The sequence below is a fragment of the Vespula vulgaris genome, chromosome 4, assembly GCF_905475345.1.
Source record: "Vespula vulgaris chromosome 4, iyVesVulg1.1, whole genome shotgun sequence".
Classification (NCBI taxonomy): domain Eukaryota; kingdom Metazoa; phylum Arthropoda; class Insecta; order Hymenoptera; family Vespidae; genus Vespula; species Vespula vulgaris.
Genome location: NC_066589.1, coordinates 805001 through 823549, shown reverse-complemented (window position 1 = coordinate 823549; position 18549 = coordinate 805001). Strand labels below are relative to the sequence as shown.

Below are 18549 nucleotides of genomic sequence, written 5' to 3'. Positions count from 1 at the left end.
AAGTAGAAGAAGAAAAAGAAAGAGAAAGAGAAGGTGGGAAAACAGAGTCGATTCTCTCTCTCTCTCTCTCTCTCTCTCCCTTTCTTTCTCCCTCTCTTTTGCTCTCTCTCTCTCTCGATTTACAACGAAATCCCCGTTGATCCACGATCTTCGAGCAACGTATACGAACTCTGTTATTTGTCTACGGTGCAGAGAATCGCAGGCCATAAAATTATCGGCGAAAAAGGCAAAGCTGTAGGTACGTGCCGTGTGCGCGTAAAACATAAAGAGAAAAAGAGATAGATAGATAGATAAATAGATAGATAGAGAGAGAGAGAGAGAGAGAGAGAGAGAGAGAGAGAGAAACGAACGTGACCGTGAACGAACAGTCAAATAACAAGGTATGCTTGGTGTTGTTAAAGTGCGATCGGTTTGCTCGTTAGCATCCACACCTTTGTGTTAATTAAAATTTGACTTTCCTTCATGCAAGTCCCCATGACTTTTCACGTTCTTTCTTTATCTTTTTCTTTTACTGTGTGTTTCTTTCTCTTTCTGTCATTTTTGATTTTCTACGATTTTATTTTTGCGACACGATCGAAACTATGCACGAGGATAAGATTATTATAGTTATTTATATGAGCCCATACGTACTACGTGTATATAAGTATATATTATATTTACCCGATGGTGGGCGTAATAAAAATGATGTACGCGTTCACGTATTTTTCTTTTTTTTTCTTTTTATCTCCTTCTTCTTCTTCTTCTTCTTCTTCTTCGTTCGTCCGTTCATAACGAGCTTATAATCGTCGGGCCGTGTAATTATACCTCGGCGAGATGACCTCGCGATGCATCGCGAAGCTAGTCAAGCTCATTGATAGTCTCGATACGGTCTCGTGCGCTTACATACGTACGCGAGTATAGCTCGATGAAACTTTCACGGACATTACTTGTTGATGTAGATATGTACGTACTTACATATGTGATATATATATATATATATATATATATATATATATACACACACACATATGTATGTATGTATGTAAGAGAAACACGCGAACGAATAGTTTCAAAGATATATTAATTTTCAACAATTGGATCTACAAATATCGTATACCTTTCGAAACGAACAAGGAAATTTTGTTTAATCGCAAATTCTCGTTTGCTACTTGAAAGCGAACGAACGAGCGAATTATAAAAATAAAGAAAAGGAATAAAAAATAAAGAAGAAACAAAAAGAAAAAAAAAAAAAAGAAATAACGAATTATCTTGAACACTGAAAATATGTTTTCACTTGAAAGAATGTGGCACGAGGACGTTCTTCGTGACTGCCTCTTGTCACCGCGCTACATACACGGTGTATGATTCACGTTACGACGCGTGTCATATGTATGAACGTTCGAATCCATACAGTCTACTATATACGATTAACAATAGTTTACATTTTGAAATGACCTCATCGACATCGATATAGAAATGTCTCCTCGATATTTGTACCAACCTATTATCTCACGATCTCCGAGTTTATTGTTGCAAGAAGAAAATGCGTGTCATACGTATGAATGTTCGAATTCATGCGGTGTAACATATACGATTAAAAATACTTTACAGTTTAAAATTACTTCATCGACATCGATATAGAAATGTCTCTTCGATATTGGTACCAAACTATTATCTCAGAATTTCCAAGTTTATCGTTGCAAGAAGATGCGTATCATGCATGAACGTTCGAATTCATATGGTGTAATATGCGTGATTAAAAGTAGTTTACATTTCAGAATTTATAGACATAGAAAATTTTCTTCGAAATTAGTATCACTTTATCATCTTACGATCTCGAATTTTATTATTGTAAGAAGAAAATGTATATCATACGTATCGATATTCGAATACATACGATTTAATATATACGATAAAAAATAGTTTACGTTTCAGAACGACTTTATAGATATAGAAAATTGTCTTCGAAATTAGTATCACTTTATCATCTTGCGATCTTGTATTTTATTATTGCAAGAAAAAATATGTTATACGTATCGATATTCGAATTCATACGATTTAATATATACGATTAAAAATTTTTTATATTTTGAAAGAATCTTATCGATGTAGATAATTTTCTATTACTGACATAGTTAACGATTAATTATAGTTTACAATTTTAAATGATCTCATCGATATAGAAAATTCTCCTCGAAATGGGGACGGTCATCTTATCTCAGGATCTTGAATTTCATCGTTGCAAGAAGAAAACGCGTGTCATACGTATGAAAGTTCGAATTGTGTAATATATACAATTAAAAATAATTTACATTTTCGAACGATCTTATCGATATAGAAAATTCTCTTCGAAATTACAGCCACTATCTTATCTCAGGATCTCGAATTTTATCGTTGCAAGAAGAGAATACTTGTTACAAATATGAATGATATGATTAACAATAGTTTATGTTTTTAAATGACCTCATCGATATCGATATAGAAAATTTTCCATGAAATTGGAATAATTTCTTATCTCACGATCTCAAAAGTTATCATTGAAAAAAGAAGTAATGTATACGATTCAAAATAGTTTTTCATTTTAGAACGATCTTATCGATATAGAACATCGGATTACTTTTTTAATCTTATAATCTCAACTTTCATCGCTTCAAAAGTAAAAAGAAGAGGAAGAAGAAGAAAAAGAAAAAAAAGAAAAAGAAGAAGAAGAAGAAGAAGAAAAAGGAAAAGAAGGCAGAAGAAGAAGAAGAAGCAGAAGGAAAAAGAAGAAGAGACAGAAGAAGAAATACAAGAAGAAGAAGAAGAAGAAGAAGAAGAAGAAGAGACAGAAAAAAAGGAAAAGAAGGCAGAAGAAGAAGAAGAAGAAGAAGAGACAGAAAAAAAGAAAAGAAGGCAGAAGAAGAAGAAAGAGAAGAAAGCAGAAGGAAAAGAAGAAGAAGCAGAAAGGAGAAGAAGAAGAAGAAGAAGAAGAAGAAACAGAAGAAGAAATAGAAGAAGAAGAAGAAGAAGAAGAAGAAGAAAGAAGAAATAGAAGAAGAAGAAGCAGAAGAAAGAAGAAATAGAAGAAGAAGAAGAAGAAGAAGAAGAGACAGAAAAAAGGAAAAAAAGGCAGAAGAAGAAGAAAGAGAAGAAAGCAGAAGAAGAAGAAGCAGAAAGGAGAAGAAGAAGAAGAAGAAGAAGAAGAAGAAGAAGAAGAAGAAGCAGAAAGGAGAAGAAGAAGAAGAAGAAGAAGAAGAGGAGAGAACTCTCGATGGTACACGCGAGTTACATTCATAAGCCAAGGCAGCATCGGTTCGCGCATACCTTCTCGTCGTTCCTTTTTTACGCTCTCGAATCACGAAGTCTGTACGCTAATTGATCGAGTCCGAGCACGGTTCCACTCGTGTAGCACGTATTCCACTTGGAATACTCTCGAGAGGCTGGCCTAGAGGTAGATACAGAGGGACGAGAAGAGGGGGAGGATAATGAAGATGCGCAGGCACGACGCTTCCTAGAACCGCACGACTTCTTTCGCCCTTTCTCTCTCTCTCTCTCTCTCTCTCTCTCTCTCTTTCTCCCTCTCTCGAAAGGGAAGACTCCCTCCGGCGCATTTAACTTCCTTTAACTTTTTCGTTTTATTCTATCTCCTCTCTCTCTCTCTCTCTCTCTCTCTTTCTCTTTCTCTCTCTCTTTCTCTTTTTCTCTCTCTTTCTTTCTCTTTCGTTAGAGCCTTTCTAAATGTACAACACACAGCATCGTGAACTCTTCTCACCATCTTCGTCAGTGTCCTCTTCTCTCTTCCGATCTTCCTAGTAACGTGACAAACGGCTAAACATCCTTTACTCTTTCTCTTTCTCCTTCTCTTTCTCTTTCTCTTTCTCTTTCTCTTTCTCTCTCTCTCTCTCTCTCTCTTTTTATGTTTACATATTCGACGACGTTAAACTCTTCATAAGTTTGTTTTATTTAATTATTAAAAAATCTTAAGTACCTTTTAATTTCTTTCAATTCCTTACGAAAAAGGACAAAGAAAAAGAAGGCTGATAAATGTCTGCATAAGTAAGCGAGTACTTACTTCTCATCGTAGAAACGGGATTTTCGTAAGAAGCTTTTAATCGTTCTCGTTTTGGACATAGCGCATAAAATTAAAAGCGGCTTTTGCAAGCACGGAGAGAGTCGTGAGATCGGGGCTAGACAACAAGAGAAAAATCAATATCGTTTCGAACGATTTTTTTTTTTATTTGGAAGAACCGGCTGAACGATCTTTATCCTCTCGATCTTCATGCTCTCGATTCTATCCTCCTCCTCCTCTTCTTCCTCCTCTTTCTTTTTCTTTTTTTTTCTTTTATCTTCTTTCATCCCTCTTCAAGCGTTACGTTCCGCTCGCAAAGTTGTTTTTTGCTTGCGATGTCCCCACAGCAATCGGTGTTTCTTCCTTCTCGTTCATCCTTCCTTCGATTGTACGGAACTAGTCGATTCTGTCTCACTTCGATCGAAAGAAAACATGAAGAGGGGTTTGTTGATCGGCTCAAAAAATAAAAATAAAAAAAAAAAGAAAGAAAGAGAAAGAAAAAAAATGATTATCCCTTATCTCTTTACCTTCCCACGTTTTGACGTCGGATTGCTCGCGTCGCATTGCACGTAACGAAATAGAAAGAGATAAAAGACTACTGATAAAGACGTAAAGGACCGACGCTGGTCGACTTTACGATTTTGCGATTGTCAGCGAGAACGTAGCAGGCGTTACGACCACTATTATGGCGTATAACGTCGCGTGGAATGATTTTCATGGGACACGTTAACGAGACCCTTGCGACTTTTAGTCGATACTTTTATCGCTTCTTCGATAAGAGCCTTTCTTGTAAACCTAGGAAACTGCTTTGTTCGGTAATTTTTTCAAATTGACGTTTTGTATTACGGTCATAGATTTGCTTCTTTTCTAACATGCACGTATGTATAAAAAGAAAGAGAGAGTATATATGTAATGTAAATGATAACGAGTTTCGTAACGAGAACAATGCACGATGCTATTTACGTAAGAAATCGCAAAAATCGATAATCGAAAAACGAAGTGTGAACAGTTACGTCTGACTCAATGTAAAATTTTCTTTTAAAGTACACTTATGTCTTTCGTGATTCGATCTTTTTTAAAGTGAGATACTATAACGATTTTTTTTTTTTTATTATGGAATGTTTTTATTATGGAATAAATTTTATCGTACGATGTCTATATATATATATATTTTTTTTCTTTTTTTCTTGTATACTAAAATTTTTTTAGAATACTAAAATGCAAGAGAGTGTTCTTCGTGAACAAACAAACAAAAAAATAACGATAATAATAAAACGATAAAAGAAAAAGAATGTAGAGAGCGCGAAGGATTAATAAGCTGCCATTAAACTTTCTCTCCTTAGTTTAGTTCGGATTTTCTCGGGAATCGTATAGAATAAATGGATTAATAATTTATAGTGAATGTAATGAAACAAAAAAATATATATACGACTTTTGGGATTTTCGAAAGTAACTTGGGAATGTCGTGGGAAGGAGGTTCAAGATTATTCACAAAGTTATTTGAAAGTGTAGTAGATATTTCGCTGCACGAAGTAAGTATTATTAATCATACGCTTGCAAACGAGGAGTTAACGACCTTTAAGAAAAACGTCGATGATGCATTCACCTTCGGCTTATTCAGAAGTCAACGTAACTCGCTTATCCACAACTTTCGGTTCTATATCGAGTTTCTTAATTACCTGACATCCTCCTCTCTTATCCTTTTTCGATATTTAATTAAGTGGAGAAAGTTGAACTAGTATCTTTATCGGTCGATGACTCTTCTCGAGAGCATCTCGTAATCTTTGCTTGAAACGAATACGTTTCGAAAATCGTTAAATCGTATTTATATCTTCATCGAATTTTACGTCAACGTATTTAATTTTATAATTTAAGTAAACTTATCGAAGGAAAAAGAAAAAGCTCTCTCTCAAAAAAAAGAGAATGAAATGTATAAAATTAAAATAACGAAATAACAAAAGAAAAAATATGAAGGAGAAAATGCAGCGACTGCTGAAAAAAAAAGATAATGAAATTACAAAATTATTTTTAATTAATAATTTAAAATAACAAAGAAAGAATAATAATAAAATAACAACGTATGAAAAGAAGAAGAAAGAAGGGGAACAAATTAATTTCCATAATTTTCATCTGATATTAAATAATTGAATAATTTTTTTAAACATTCGATCACTCTTTTTCCTAATCAATTTTTATCGATATAAAAGATAACACACATTACTACGCCAACGATAGAATTTTCAAGAATTAAAAAAAGATCGATCTAATACCAGATGACATTTAATAACGTTATTAGATGAAACGATAGATGGTCAATGTCTAGGACGTACCGTTAGAAAATATTGACGACGGATATTGTAAATTGATCTTACATCTGGGTCGCAATGTAACGGGACGTTAGAAACACAAACGACCGGTTATGGCGAGTACAGTTTGCCAATCGATTATACACCGTCGCACTGTGATACACGCGGACGCGAGGATGTGTCGTTTCCGTAGATTCTCGAGTGAGGTATAGACGGAAAAGAAAGAAAAAAAAGAAGAAAAAAAAATGAAGAAAAAAAAAAAAAGAAAGGAAAAGAAACGAAACGAAAAAGAAAAGAAAAACAAAGTCATATAGTTTGAAGGATGAAAGTATGCGGAAATGGCGATTGGTGGGAGTCTGTTAAAGGCAGGAAATTCCCGGTGCGTTCGAACGGGTGTTCTTTGAACGGCACCGACTCCAGCGGGTTCTTCGGAAGGACGAAACGAGTTTCTGGGACCGGGTTACCCACATAGGATTCGAAGCTTCGGCTTGCCGCTACTACCTACTTATTCCGGCTGCATGCGACATGCGGCACGCGGCAAACGACACATACAAGTACCGAGAGAGAGAGAGAGAGAAAGAAAGAGAAAGAAAGAGAGAAAGAGAAAGAGAGAAAGAGATAAAGTAGAAACGAAGAAGGGAGAAGGAAGGAGAACTGTTGCCGAGGTCGCTCGGAAAGGTCCGAACGAGCATCACTACCACCTACAACTCGCAAATGAAGATACCTATGTAAGTATTTTCTCTGTGTGTTTACACACAACCCTCAGACGAGGTCAACTTGTAGAGATAATTGTGTCGCTAAGAACGAACATCTTGTTTTTAATAATAAACAAAAACATCTATCGTACATGTTCCTTGAATAACCTTGTATCGATTACTTATTATTTACCTCGTGTATACACTCGTGTCTTTCGAAAGAAATCTTCAGTGTTCGTCTATTCGTCTAACCGAACGGAACAAGATGCGAGGAAAATTGAGAAATTCGTTATCCAGTTAAGAAGATTTATAACTTTGAGAATAGAGAGTCCACGCTAGTAGTTTATTAGGATAATCGAATAGGAAGTATAACTTGATAATAGATCCAATTTTAAATTGCAATTTGGAATCCTCGTGGAACGACATTCCCTTGAGAGGATTTATTTCTAAGAAGCCATTTGTTATCATTTATTCGTGTACACACGCAGAGGTTATAAATTCAAGATTTCGTCTCAAGGGATATTCATTTTCTTCGCATCAAGGGCGTGGTAAGGGGAACGAGCGAAGAGCATAAAGATGAAGAGGATCGTCGTAAACGTCGCGTCCTCTTCCCTCCTCTTCTTCCATCTACCCTCTTTCTCTCTCTCTCTCTCTCTCTCTCTTTCTCTCTCTATCTCCTCATCCACTACCCTTTTACCTCAGTCGCCCTCTGGCACAGTCTCAGTCGTAAAGACTTCTATCTCGGCTGGTCTCCGCGTCGTAATATCTTGTAACATCAGCTTCTTCTATGCAGATATACAACACGAGTGTAAGCAAGTAAGTAAGATATGTCTAACGCTTGATCGTGTTATTCCAACGCATACGTAATCTAGATTTTCTCTTCTCGAGTATTAATCGTCTTTTAATAATGAAAGAAGGAGAGTCGAATTATTTTGTCTTTCTTTTTCCTTTTTTTTTGTTTTTCTTTTAACGATTCCAACCGTAATGTTTATTTACTCGTATACATTGGATACACCTAGAGTCGTAATTTACAAAAAAAAAAGGAAAAGAAAAAAGGAAAAGAAAATAAGAAAGATAGAAAAGGAAAGAAATTCTCCGTTGAGAGATATTTCGCGAGACCACTCCTTTCAACGATTTATCTAATCTAGATCTTTGCAGCTCTTTCCTACGTACATACATAACTACATAGTAGATCGATCACTTTAAACGGTAAACCTTTTTCGGACTTTGAAATGTGCGTTATTGTGTGTACAGAGATGGTAACTCTTCGTTTCACAAATCACTTTGACCGTCAAAGTAGCAACCATCTGGCACGTCGCGTATTCATCTGATATATATATATATATATATATATATATTTGTATGTATGTGTGTGTATATATGCATCACTCTCTCTCTCTCTCTCTCTCTTTCTTTTTCTCTTTCTCTTTCTCTCTTTGATTCTCTTCCTACGTGTTTGCCTCTCCCTACGACATTTTATCTTTCCTTTACGATTTATGGCTTTCTCGATTCTCTCTCTCTCTCTCTTTTTCTTTTTCTCGTTCTATCTCTTTCTAACAGAATCTCCTAGATCGCGAACTACGACGTCCTTCGGCGGCCACGGCGGTACATCAAAGACCACCGAATCCCGCTTACGACGCTTTACGATAACTTTACGAGTCGGAATATCACGGACGAGGCGATATTTTCGTGCGATTCCCTGCCATCCTCGCGGGACATCGATCGTTTTTCTGACGTTCCATCGCGATAGCCACGTTTCTCTTCGTGTTTCTCCTACCACCCGCTGCTTATCGAGCAATACGTTACGACGCCTATGCTGTTCGACGTTGAATTTAACGCTTTTAACGCAAGATACGAGAATGTTTTCTTATATGTTGTTACTTATCGTGCGTTAATACTTTTTGTTTTTCTTTCTATTTTTTTTCCTGTTTCTTTATTTTTTTTTTTTTTTTTTTTAATATCTAGGTATTCAATATTTTTTTTTTAAATATGACTGTTCTGATCGTACGAGTTTATATATATATATATATAATAGTTTTTTCGTTTTTAAACACTGTCAGATAAAGCAGCTGTATGCAGATAGAGGAAACAATTTTTAGGACATATATAATGTGTATATATAAAGTTCTATATATATATATATCTTAATATAATCCATGTATAATATATAATCTATGTATATATATTATATTATATGTACATATATATATATATAATTTCTAACATACCATTCATCCTGTGTCATCGTAATAACACGTTAGTACAATTAGCTTTCTAATTCGATGATACCATCGAGTTTCTCACGTTAAACGAATCCTTCGAACACGACTAGAGTATTATATTATCTAAACATATTAACGACACACTGATTTACATATATGCATACTAGTAATATAACCTTGCACTCGCCCTCTTTTCCAAGATCATTCATTACACCGTCATGCTTATCCAAGATAATATTATATCGCTTTTATAATATATCTTTCGGTCAATCGTATTTTCCTTACCACCAAACAATCTCTCTAATAACAATAAAATGCTTACGTAATCGATACTTCGTAATAACAGTTTGTATGAAATTATTTATTAAATTCGATGAAAGTTCAAGGTCTTATCGGTAACTAACTATTATTATCGAAACGTAAACGTATCATATGGAACATATTTATACATACGTTTATACGTATAAATTCCTTTTATCTAAGATCACATTTAATATCTTCTTCTAATCGATTTCGAAGCGTTCGATCGATAGTTAAGTACTTAGTTATTTACGTATGCATTCGAGATGAGATAAACGAGGAAAATCCTATAACGTAAGCGAGATCGTTCGGCAGCATGAGAGAATAGAGTGATCGTTTGTAACACGGAAGCAAGTGTATCGAATTTAAACAGAAAGGTAGGAAGAAGAACCGTCGTCGTATTCTCTTAGCGCATACTTCGGATTCAGAATGGAGGGATGTTGTTGCTGTTGAGAACGATCGAACGAAGGCAGAGATCGCGGCTCGTAAAGCGAAATAAACTTGACGCTTAGTACTACAGCGGAGGCGTTTTACGATTTCCCGGTGAAGGGTTTGCTTCATGAAGAGAGAGCTTCGAAATCGAAGAAGTCTCGTACCGAGGATATACATAGGCGTGTACACGTCGACGAAGCAACGTCGTTTCTCATATCGTTCGTTCATCGAATTAAGAATCCAAATTTTAGTCGATAATTTTTTTTCTTTTTTATTTATTTTTTATTTTTACCGATTCTTCGTTTCATTCGACAAATTAATTCCACATATCGTTCGTTCGTCGAATTAAAAATCGAAATTCTAGGCGATAATTCTTTTCTTTTCTCTTTTTTCTTTCTTATTTTGTTTTTTATTTTTACTGATTCCTCTTTTTTTTTTTTATTCGACAAATTAATGGCGTTCCATATATCGTTCGTTCATCGAAATTTTTTATTATTTATTTTTTACTTTTACTTACTCTTTTTTATTCGACAAATCAACAACGTTGCACATATCGTTCGTTCGTCGAATTAACGATCGAAATTCTAGTCAATAATTATTTTTCTTTTTTATTTTCTTATTTTTTTTTTTTAATTTTCATCCAACGAACGAACGCTATATATCCTTCGTCAAACATTCAATAAAAATCTCTACTCACTAACGAAAAAAAATATATATATATATATATGTCTGTCTACGTAATTACAATAAAAAATACGTAAAAACAATAAAAAGAAAAAAGATCATAATTTTCTTTTTTGTTTGTTACAGGTAAGAGTCATCATCGACGTCATGATTTTACGATCGACTTTTCCTGCACTCTGCATGACAATTTTGCGGCCGTCAGGTATGACGAAAGCTATAATGCAAATTGCACGAGCGTTGATTAAAGCGTCCCGATCGATCGTCTAAGATACATACATACATCGCATACATCAGTAATATACGCTTGTAGAACCTTGGGGGCCAAGCCCTCGCCTTTGATCTTTTTTCCTCGTATTATATTTCCCGACATCGTCGTCGTTCGTGATCTCGTTTCAATGATTCTCCCACACGGTCCATGGATGATTACGGCTTTTTTTTTATCCTATCGATAAACTAGAACATAGACATATATATCCATCGAATTATAATGATCCATCGGATCGTTAAGCCTATCGGGTTGATTCTCTCTCATAATTTCCATTTGTTATAGGTATTATAGTATGTATCCGAGGTTATTTATTTTTCATGAAAATATATACTCACGTACTATCGTAAATTTTATCTCGCGTGATATATATATTCGAACTAAAATATATTATTCTCGAATATTAAAATATTTGCGTATCTTTTTTCGTAGCACGGAGATTACGTTTGCTCGTGAAATGAATGATAAGTAAAATATACAATACAAAAATAAAATAAAATAAAATATAGAATGTAAAATATGAAATATAAAAATGAATGATAAATACAAATATATATATATATATATATATATATATATATATATATATATAAAAGGAAAAGAAAAGAATAGAAAAGAATCAAAGATATACTACGTCGAGTGATCTGATTTTATGGATTAGTCACGCAGTAATGACTAGTTCGTTATTAATGATCTGACGAATGAAAGTTTATTATTACCGACTATCAGAATCTAATAATATATATTACAGGGATAGTCTCACGGGCCATTCGCACGATTGCTTTCTACATTCCATAATTGTTAACGTAACACCTTCGTATCTATCATGCGTGAGACGATCAAAAGTGACGGGAAATTAAGTGAAAAGATAAAGATAAATATTTACTTAATTTCATACAACGATTTTCTTTTATCTTTATCTTTCTTTTTCGCAAATTATTGATCGGATCATGATTTACAAGTAAATTTTTCTTACGTCACATTATTTTATTTATTTATTTATTTATTTAATCATTTAATAAATTATTTATTTATTTATTTGAACTTGGATCATTTTTTCTAGAGTACGCTTTCGTTCTTTTTTTTTCAATTTGTTTTTTCTTTATTTTTGTTTTTTGTTTTGAAGCCTTTAACGGCTTATCGTAACACTCGTTTATCGTACGAACGTTGAAAAGTTTCACGTAGGTGAAGAGAGGAAGGTAATGATGGTGAAAAGAAGTCGATCGAGTTACGGTTATCGTCGGTTCGGTGACATTGAAAATAACGTAATCGCGTAAACGAGCTCTCTCCTGCAGGTGGAAATAATTACGTCGTTTTCGCGAACGCGTCGAGCATGCCTACACGCTTGGAATACATACCGACGGCTCTTACGAACGAGGTCGAACGAGGATTTGCTCTTTCCCGATCCACGGACCCTACTTGATTCCTTCCTACACGATCGTTTTCAAGCGTTTACACGTTCCATTTAACTTAACGCACGTAGAATTACACTTATTTTCTTATTATTTCTCGTGCGTTGTTAAATTAGTCGATAGTTTTATCGACGACAAGAAATTCAAGTACTTAAGTACGATGGTTGCAACCTATCTAATGATTTTTCATTCGTATAGATATATATATATATATATATATATATATATATATATATATATATATATGTACGTATGTATGTGTGTGTACATGTATATGTACATGCACATATTTTCTCTACTCGATCTTTAGAAAAGAAAGATACAACGAAGAGGATTACCACCAATGAAATTTGATACACGTTGAGTAGAATAATAATAAGGAAAAAAAAAAATAAAATTGTTGATCGTGATGACCAGTTGGCTACCAGTTTGAAATAGCAATTAAAAAAAAAAAAAGAAGAGAAATAAAAAGATAAAGAGAAAAAAAGAAAACAAACTTTGCCGAGACGATCGTTATCATCTCGTTACGTTCTTGGCGTATATCGTTTCAGCCCTTTTCGAAATGTCCCTAAGACGATGTTACGACTTTTTAGAAGGTACGTAGATCGTAAGAAAACTAAGTACAAACGGAGTTTCTCCTATTCGTTCACATTCGTATTCGTTTGGATACTGCTAACTATAATGGTATGAGCGCGCAATACACGCGTTCTGGATTTCCAACAAACAGGTGCGTGGACACATCGGTAGGATATAAATCCAGACGGTAACATGTTCCAAAGTGGAAAGGTTGTCCTTCGTTGCGATGAACGTACCAAGATAGGCCAAGGGAACACGTCCGACGTAATCTCTGACAAACACTTGTGTAAACATGAAAAACTTGTCAGCTTTCCTTTTTTTTCAAGCATAAAAAACAATTCATTACCACTCGTTTCTATTTTCTGAAATTTCTCAAAGTTTCGTATATACGATGACGTATCGGATTTTCTAATAAATTTTCAAACAATCAAAGAACATTGATCGATTCGTGAACACATTAGTAATACATCTCTACTCGATGGAAAACGGTATTGTATTTTCGCGTGGGAGTCCATTCAACGTGGAACATTAATAATGAAATCCGTGAGGTAGAGTTGCGCTCCCCTGGTATGAAATGCGACGGAAAATTCAAGACACGTATGTGTACGGTAACGCAGCATCTTGTTTATTGAAGTTTATGGGATTGCATGTGCCCGCTTTCGAGATAAAATCTATCTGACAGTGGAAATACACTTTGTACCGCGACGGGATAGAGGATCGTGTTCAACCGGTAAACCACGCTTACTATGTTAGTGTACGTACGCGCGTCTACGCCTCTTTACTATGCGTGTATATGCTCTATCTCTCTCTTTCTTTCTCTTTCTCTCTATATGTATATATATATATATATATATATATATATATATATATATATAGTTTTCTTGTCTCTCTCTCTTTTTCTCTCTATCTGTCTCTCTATCTTTTTCTCTCTCACTTGTTCTCTTACCGTCGCGTATATAAACTCAACGCATACATGCTCCTTTAACAACGATCGTATTATGCAACGATAACCGTATGCTCACCTGCTTCGCCGCGGTTTACGAGAAACGTTACTCACTGTTATTCCTATTAATTATTCGCTAACGTAACAACAATACCGGTGCTCCATTCGTACTCATAGATCTTTTACTTGACTAGAGTCGTAATGGCATCCGCGTAACTCCGTAATCGTTGAATATTAATCCTTTCGGTATTAAAGCTGTGTTTCCAACCAATGTCCGAGTGGAAGAGAGAGAAAGAGAGAGAGAGAGAGAGATAGAAAAGTGAGAAAGAAGAAAAGGTGCAATCTAACTTGTACTTTCTCGATAACCTTGTTTGACCTCTCGGTAACACAGCAAACAACTCTTTTGACTAAGTTTACAAACGTGGAATTAAATTGGATATTTATTTATTTATTTATTTATTTTTTAGGTACTTATGCTTATCACCGTGAATAACGAAGCTAACATCTTTATTCGTTCGATCTTCAAGGACATTCTTAGGTTCAAGTAGAAAAGCTTTAACGCGTTGAACTGTGTGAATGGCTCACGGGCTTTTTCATTTGAATTTTATAGTAATTGTTTTACGTAAAAACGAAATATTATCATGAGATACATCGTAATTTCATCAGCTGATGCATTATTATCGTATATAATGCAATTTTTGTAAGATTGGCCATCGATAGGTCATCGCGATGACGTGATGAAACGTTTTAGATTTACAAAAGATTGTTATTATCGTCAAATTATTAATTATGCTGTTTTAATTCCACTTGTAGTTTTTTTATTAATTATATATGACGACAATAGCATGATCGTTTCACGTAAGATATAAATAAGATATAATGCGAGTAAACGATTATATCGATCTTTAAGTTTGATTTTAAGATATATTATAACATAATAATTTATATCGTCCTTTATTAAAACATTTAGCAAGAAAAAAGAGATAGAGAGAAAGAGAGAGATAAAAGGAGAGAGGTAAAGAGAGAAAGAGAGAGTTTGTTGGACTTTCTCTCAAGGTTCATTTACTATTACACGGAATATTTAACTTTGAGAAATTTAAAGAATTTCTTGCTAAAGCATCAAGAAAAAATCATTTAATTAATAATAATAATAATAATAATTACATACATGTAATATATATATTACATATATATATTTTTTTCTTTTTATGAAATATATTATCTATCTATCTATATATATCTATATCCATCTAATTATAATAATAATATATATATATAATTATCCTTACATCTTATATATATATATATATAATTAATAAACGTATATATATATATGTTTATTAATTATTTTATTGATTTTAGAAAAAGCATACTTCATGTTTTAGAAACGTTTAGAATGAATACAATAACGTGGGCCATTCACGACCCACACGGCCTGAACGGAAACCCACGTGAAAGTATCCCGTCATTCAATGTGTTAATACTCGAAATATGTTAATCATTCTACGAAGAGAAAGAATTATTATACGTTAGGTGGTCGATCACCTCGGAGTGTCGAGAAATCGTTTAACTGGCATGGTTTATTGCTTCGGTAGAACGTAAATCTTCGTTAACAATGAGAGAAATGACTGCTATGAAATGAAGTCGTATGTTATGTTTACATCTTGTAAATTTCTTATTAGTCTTCTTCGGATGCACTTTTTTCAATGAGCTTTGTTTAAATAATTTGACGAAGACGTGATTTATAATAATTTCCGACATTTCGATTTGGCGAATGAAATCGTTTCGTTGTTTCATTTGTAGAAGCAATTTGTAAAAACAATTTAGGAAAAAGAAAAAGAGAGAGAGAGAGAGAGAGAGAGAGAAAGAAGAAAAAGAATGATCGTTCGATAAAGAAAATGAAATAAACGTGATTAGAAAAAAAGAAACGCAATACAAAAAAAAATTTACGGCGTTAATATTAATAGTCGTTTCTTTTCGCGACAAGTTTTTCTTCTTTCGTTTTTTTAACATTAACAAACAAGTAATAAAAATGATTATTTCAGATTCGTTTCTTCGTAGATCGCAAAACTTTCCTTTAACATCGACGATAAATCAGGTTAGAAGGATTCGGTCGTTTATACAATCCGGTCGAATGTATTTTTTTGTCGATTCTCCTTCTTCGTAAATTCATACGTTGCCTTTCGATTCGGCGAAAACGTTCACGCGACTATTAATTATTCTCGTTTCACGATATGGATCACGATCTATCGTTAAGTGATTTTTCTGTTACTCCGACGATAGTAGTGAGTTCGTTCAAATGAAATTGTTCTCTTTCACACGAGCGATGAGTTACAAAAGATATGTGAAAAGAAGAAGAGAAAAAAGAAAAAGAAAAAGAAAAAGTTCATGATAAATAGAAAAATAGAAATTTTATATCAAACGTTTCTCAATGCATAATCTTTTCCCAGTTGTATACATATGCATATACGCACATATACATACATAACATAATATACATACATATACATATATAACAATATACATACATTTACATACATAACATAATATACATACATATACATACATAATATAATATACATACATATACATACATATTCATACATACATACATACATAAATATATATACACATACATAGATACTTACGGATCTCTCTTTTGTAAAAGCAGCACCGTTAGAAAATATAAAAAGATGTTCTGGTTATCTCGTGGATGGGCTAATAAAAGAATATAAATATAGGAAGAGAAGGGAAGGTAGATGACTATGTTCATCTTAGCTCGGTACAATAAGCTGACAGCGGCTCGTGAACTCAAAAGGACTCACCGGTCATTTTGCCCTTTACGAGCTAATCGAGCTATCTGACTTATTCGATATCTGACATCGCTGTTTCGGGCAATGATATAAACGACTTTATTTTATCATCGAAGAAGTTTCTTTTTTTGGGCAAAAGGAGGGTGAAAAGAGGATGAAATTATCGTTGCAACTAAATGAGTAGCTACATACATCGATATAAATCGTATTAAACTATCGAATTTATTTAATTACAAAATACAATTATTTTTGATTATTTTTGATTAGAGACGATTCCTATTCCTTTGTCACATTTTATTTCGATCAGCAAAATTTCGAATAAAATCGACACGATTATCAAATAAGTATATTACTTATTAATAGATTATTCAAAATTTTCTACTTTTTTTAAGGATTAACACGAGTATAAAAATATAACTGTGATGTTATAACTAGCTGGAAATAATATATTCATTATTTAACATTGCCAGTATTTTTTTTATCTTCAAAAAGTTATACAAAGAATAGAAAATAACGACGATCGAATGTTTTATATTTCTTTTCCTTTTTTTTTTTTTTTTTTAATTCGACTTTTCTTTTGTAATAGATCAAAGCGGTAAATCGACAAAAGCCGTTTGACGCTGAGATGCCGACGGCAGCGGCGTCATGGCGGTCAAGAGCACCGCTACTTTTTCTTTTCTTTTCTTTTCTTTCATTCGATCGAGCGCGACCACGTGGTGTGTCTTTCCTTTTCTTTTTGTTAAAACGAACGATAAACTTTACGATACCCATTACAAGTCGATTTCGTCGAGTCGTCTCGTGACGCGTTTAAAAGTATTATAATTTTTTTGCTCAAGTATAATATTAAAAAATAGTTGTTACAATAATAATAGAAGATGTAGTAGATCGTTATACGAAACGTTGCACGATGTTTGAAATTTAAGAATTAGTTTAGGAATAAAAACCTAACGTTTTGAATGAAACGATAAATTTTCTTTTTGCAGAGAACGTTTCAAGTTTTATGGGTAGTCGAAGCTGACGCATGATCGTAAACGATTTCCCGTTTATCGATCGTAGAAACCTCGAGAAAGAAAGTACATAGATGCGTATTTCGTAACAGTTTTAGAGAAGCCAATGATGAAGTTTCTTTGCGCAAAAGAAAAGAAGGAAAAATAAAAACGTTTTATTTAAGACGATCTTAAAAGAGCACGAATGTTCCTCCCATGGGAGACTTCGATCGATTTTACTTTTATATTTCGACATTTTGATTTTATACGAGAGACTATGAAGGATTCTTTTTCCTGTTTTTTTTTTTTTTTATATTTCAAATAGAATTTATACCCACGCAATATCATTGAAGAATCTAAATCGGATCTGAACGATGCACTTGTCGTTTTCTCACGGTTGATAGACGCACGAATACGATTTTCTCGCATACACGTGTGTGATAAAAATAAAAAAAGAAAAGATTTTTCTTTTTTATAAAAATAGATTTTCATAAAACTTTCTTTAATGATATTTCGAGAGAAAGAGAAGATAAAAACGAGATCGCATAGAATCGCAAAAGGAAATATTCGGAACACGTAGAAAGCGCAAACGTTCGTTGTACTCGAAATGCAGTAGATGGAAGTAAAAATCAATAACCGTGGACTCGAATTGTCGAGACAAAGGATCGTAAAATTTAATTACCCATTGAGCACCGCGGTAGTCGATGAAACTGGCCGATAGTAGTAGAGAAGTGTATATATATGAAAAAAGAAAATGGAAAATTATATACAAAACAAAACAAAATAAAAAAGTAGTTGGATAGATCGGTTTGGTTCGAAGTTAGCCGCATCTTGATCGACCGTAGAAGAAGGCAATGCTGTAAAGCCTCTTATCCTTTACGTCGAGGA

The 18549-nt window shown here is 33.8% G+C and overlaps 1 protein-coding gene across 3 annotated transcripts in view; it reads left to right on the top strand.

Annotated features, from left to right (window-relative positions):
- LOC127063441 (serine-rich adhesin for platelets-like) overlaps positions 1–18549 on the top strand; it is a 134203-nt gene that overhangs the window by 34664 nt on the left and 80990 nt on the right. The window contains exon 1 of one of the 3 annotated variants that reach the window (XM_050993246.1): positions 7658–7844. The exons of the other annotated variants lie outside the window; for them this stretch is intronic. The gene's annotated coding sequence lies outside the window, so the exon portion shown is untranslated. Of the gene's footprint in view, positions 1–7657; positions 7845–18549 lie in introns of those variants that run through there. 3 annotated transcript variants of the gene reach the window in all.